Here is a 5,089-nt window from a genome sequence, read left to right on the forward strand (position 1 = left end):
AACAACACCAGACAATGATTCTTTATAAATGAAACACGAATTTATTGGCTATTTTAAATTACATTGACCTAAGCTAAGACATACACATAGACACACACACACATATACAGTTCTGAAGAATGAAAATGATGGTAACGGAGTTCTGAGGAAAGCCCAAAGTTTTAGCAAGATATTCGTTACAGTTCTCTTACTTGCAACCTGAGAAAATCCATAAAACAGAGACTTGGCTTATGTTTATCGAGTCGGTACAGATGAGGAGTTCTTTTATGTTGTGGGATGCAGCAAATTGTAGGGCGATGAGGATGGCCGCTATTTCTGCATATTACGATGAGTGAGGGCCTAATTTGAATTGTTGCGGTGGGCAAGGGTCATTGTTGAGCCAGACCACTACCGCTCCAGCTTTCAAGTTGCCCTGTTGATTGTAGGAGCAATTGATTGTAGGTTGATTGAGAACGTAATATATTATAATAAAGTTTGATTTAGAAGGATGCTTCTAAACCGGTGTTTGGGAATGGGGATTTCTTAATACCACAAACCACAGGACTGTGATTAAGTTAATTAAATAACTGAAAGGGAGAGGAAAGAAGACCTAACAGGTAGACGCAGAACTTGATTGCAAATGAAATTAGAATTTCAAGTTAGAAATGGTATTTCCTGGTTAAAATTGAATGATGTTATCATTAAAATTGATGAGAGCAATTAAATTTAAAATGAAGCAATAAGTACCTTGAAGTTGTCACAGTACAGAAGGAGACCAAAACGGAGATGTACAGGTAAGCAGGGTTCTTTATTGAACTGAGGTGCTGAGGGGAGAGATGGAGAGCAAATGGGCTAAACAGAAAGAGTTCCAGGAACTGAAGGGATCTAGCTCACGTAGTGACTGCTTCTTGGGTCTTTCTCGGATCTGATGGAAGATGACTTCGACGGAGACAGGTGGGTGATAGGTTGGAGTCCAGGTTCGTGAGTCAGGTAAGGAGTAGCGTAGTGAACTCAAGACCAGACAAAGTGCAACTGCAGTGACTGAGTATTTGAGCTAGTGTTGATGAGGTGGTGACAGGTGCGGCTGATTAGTAATCCGGTGATTGTGAACGGGTGTGTGGATGATTGGGCCTGACGAGGCTGGACTCTCCCCGACACAAGCTTTCCTTCCTTATACTGCAAGCATGAACTGACTATCGTCAGAAAAGAAGCTTTACAGCATGCATGGTATTGCTCGGATGCACTAACTTACACTTGCTGTTACAGTTCTGAAGAATGACAATGATGTTAACGGAGTTTTGAGGAAAGCCCAAAGTTTTAGCAAGATAGTCGCTACAGTTCTCTTACTTGCAACCTGAGAAAATCACAAAGCAGAGATTTGGCTTATGTTTACTGCTTAAAATTAGCTCGGCACCAGTTCAGCAGAGATAAGATTTTGTTCGTTTACTTGCGTTTTGGGTGACAGAAAAAAGCTGAGTTTCCTGGTTTGGCTGCTTGAGGGAATTCTGTTGCTGATTGGTTACTGAGATGACGTCAGGATGGCGTCCCTTTGGGGAAGCCCTTCCGGAGATTGGTTGGTTTCTTGATGATGCACTTTTATAAAGTTTCCTAATGCGAGTATTGTACATACTTCTCATTCATACCAAAGTTTCTCACATAAAATAAACTTTCATTCAAGCTCAAACAACAGGTATTTTGCATACACAGTAATCGTAATAACTGAAAGGAAAAGTTGTAAGGCAAAGATTACGATATCATGGTTTCAATAACACATCAAACAGAAAGCATATTATTTGGGAGTATATTGCTCCGATACTTTAAATGATTTTAAATGATCGTCTTATGAATTGTCTTTGTCTGTGACAGGAGAAACGCACGCTTTTCTGGAAAGTAGTAAAATGATGCGTCCCCTTTTGGAATGAAGGGAAAAAACACATCCACTCCACTTTGCCCTCTTCACTAGACCCTCTACAATTTGCATACCACCCCAACCGCTCTACAGATGATGCTATCTCCTACACACTGCACTCCGTCTTATCACATCTGGACACAAAAGACTCATATGTAAGAATTCTGTTCATTGACTTTAGCTCAGCATTCAATACAATCATTCCACAGTAACTAGTGAGTAATCTCTCTACTGGGTCTCAACACGCCACTCTGCAACTGGATTCTAGACTTCCTGACAGAGAGACGACAGTCAGTGCGCATGGGTGGCAGAACATCAGGCACCATCACATTAAAGGGATAGTTCACGATGTTCACTAGGGCATCACCAGAGCGCGTACACTCCTCACGCACCGGAAGTCGTGCGCGTGCTCAAAGCAGTTGGACATAGTGGTGAATTAGAGGTAAAAAATGATATAAATACTGTTCGGTTTCTGGCACAAACTGATCGTTTCGTGTGTTAGGGCATCAATGTGTCGTCAGGAGCCGCAGGGTTTCATTTGGATTTGTCTGTGCATGTTTTTTTTACACTCACAGACTTTGTTACCATTGCCATGCATTATAAGACTGATGGACTCCAACGGTTAAAGTTAAAAATCATCAAATGTGTTCTACTGAAGAAACAAAGTCACCTACATCTTGGATGCCCGATAAACATCGCATTTTCATTTTTGGGTGAACTATCGCTTAAAGCACAGGTGCCCCTCAAATCTGTGTTCTCAGTCCACTGCTGTTCTCGCTGCTCACCCACGACTGCAGAGCCAAGTCAGAATCCAACCTCGTTGTCAAGTTTGCTGATGACACGACAGTAGTGGGCCTCATCAGCAACGATAACGAAACACCATACAGAGAGGAGGTGGAACAACTGGTGAGCTGGTGCTACAGCAACAATCTGTTTCTCAATGTGGACAAGACAAAAGAGATCATTGTGGATTTCCGGAGATGTTCAGCTGATCATCCTCCCCTGTTCATCAGTGGCTCTGTTGTAGAGAGAATCAGGTGCATCAAGTTTCTTGGTGTGCACATCTCTGATGACCTCACCTGGTCCATCAACACCAACTCCACTGAGAAGAAGGCGCAACAACGTCTTCACTTCCTGCGGAAGCTGAAGAAAGCCAGCCTCCCACCACCCATTCTCACCACCTTCTACAGAGGAACTGTGGAGAGTGTCCTGGCCAGCTGCATCACTGTGTGGTTCGGAAACTGCAAAACAGCAGAACGCAAGACCCTCCAGCGCATAGTAAGGACAGCTGAGAGGATCATAGGGGTCTCCCTCACCTCGATCCAGGACATCTATCAGGCACGCTGTGTATGCAGAGCCTCCACTATTGTGAAAGATTCATCTCACCCCTCCAACCATCTGTTTGACCCTCTGCCATCAGGCAGAAGACTACGCAGCATCAGGACCCGCATGGCAAGTTTCTGCAACAGCTTTTTCCCCCAGGATGTCAGAATCCTGAACAAGCTAATACCACCCAGCATCCTACTCCCATCATAAACTGCCTTCCTACCCCATGACTACAGGGGGAAAAAAAAAAAAAAACACTCCAATGGACATTCGCATACATCTGCACTCTGTACTTTCACTTAGCTGTGCACTATAGACACTCTTGCACAACTGCACATAGACACTCTTGCACAACTGCACAATGGTCAGTTTACATACATCCGCACTCAACTAACCCAATGTGCACTAAAGACATTCTGTGCAAATGCACATATTCTAACATAATATCTGCTCTGAGCCACTTCAATTGTGCACAAGCACTTTATTCTTACACTTCTAACATTTCTTACATTCCTACAATTTCACATTTCTACCACATTCAACACTTCTGCCTTGTTATATTTATTGTGCTCGTCATGTTTATTGCTCATTATATGCTCTTATGTCCTAATTCCTGTTGTCATGAATTAAATCCCCTGAATCAGAAAGGGATATCCACATACCTTAGGCCATGTAGTGAACAATGCAAATATAAATATGTTAAAAATAATACATTTATACATACAATTAAATACAAGTTCATACAATTAAATATTAAGATAACAATAAATATCAAACAAAATGTAAATCAAACCTAAATTAACTGTAAATGTAGAGCACTTTTTCAGGCAAGTGTGTTCACATAGAGGTTTTCAGGGGCCAGTGTGAATAAATCTAGATTTAAATTCAAAGAGAAAAGATGCTAAGGTGACGAGACGTTCCACTTGATCTAGCGCTAATTTATCATTGTATGACATTAAAGTACAGCAAGAGCGATTCGAAAGCATCGAGCCGTTTGCTTTGCTCTCTATAGCTCTCGCGGTACTTTGATGTCATAACAATCTATCAGCTTAGTGCAAACAACCAACACCTGGGGCCTGTACCATGAAGCCGGATTAGCTGGCTAGTCAGGTAAGTTTCAGTTTAGTTTGCACCAATCCTGGGTTTTAGGTACCATCAGGGATGGGAGGGTTACTTTTGAAATGTGTTCCGTTACAGTTACAAATGACTTCATTAAAAAAGTATTCAGTAACGTAATCCAAGTAGCACAATATAAAAGTAATGTAATCTGATTACTTTTGGATTACTTCAAGTTACATATGTAAATAAGTCAAAAAAGCAATATCTAAATAATTTTAACTATGACTTTAAAATTAAAACTAGTAAAAACGATTTGAAACTATTAAAAATCGTGTCTTGTTTCACCATCTAGATATTACAGCCCGTATATTTATATATAAGGCTATGCAGACATCTAGTGGCTACACAGTTTAGTATTACAGTTTTATTTTTATTATTTTTTTTTTATTTCTTTAACATGTACAAGTAAAAATAAATATAGTTTATACACAACATTAAAAAATTTACACCATATACATATTAGTCTGTTTTAAAATAAGCCTACATGTCGAAATGCATGTGAAATGCTATCTGTCTTTATTTCATTGACTGATCCGGGGTGTGGGGACTCTCATGTTAATTTCTACATTTTCAGTCTCATTTTCCACTAGAAAATTTATAACTGCAGTCATGCACACCATGGAATTTTAAAGCACTAACAAACACTAAAATTTAGCTAACATGATGATTTCCATTCTAGTCGGTCTCATACCTGCAAATGTTCAAGTTGGTTGAGTAGCCTTTGTTAAAGCAAGAGTCTTCATGCATAGCTTACGC

The 5,089-nt window shown here is 40.4% G+C and overlaps 1 protein-coding gene and 1 long non-coding RNA gene across 2 annotated transcripts in view; both read right to left on the reverse strand.

The window, feature by feature from the left end:
• The window catches only part of LOC107695447 (neprilysin-like), a 47,843-nt gene that overhangs the window by 13,392 nt on the left and 29,362 nt on the right, over nt 1-5,089 (reverse strand). The window lies entirely within an intron of this gene.
• LOC107695448 (uncharacterized) overlaps nt 2,779-5,089 on the reverse strand; it is a 10,806-nt gene continuing 8,495 nt past the window's right edge. The window contains exon 3 of the long non-coding RNA XR_001634998.1: nt 2,779-2,791. This is a non-coding gene — a long non-coding RNA (uncharacterized LOC107695448). The remainder of the gene's footprint in view (nt 2,792-5,089) is intronic.

This window comes from Sinocyclocheilus anshuiensis, unplaced genomic scaffold (genome assembly GCF_001515605.1).
Source record: "Sinocyclocheilus anshuiensis isolate Anshui unplaced genomic scaffold, SAMN03320099.WGS_v1.1 scaffold678, whole genome shotgun sequence".
In the NCBI taxonomy this organism is placed as follows: domain Eukaryota; kingdom Metazoa; phylum Chordata; class Actinopteri; order Cypriniformes; family Cyprinidae; genus Sinocyclocheilus; species Sinocyclocheilus anshuiensis.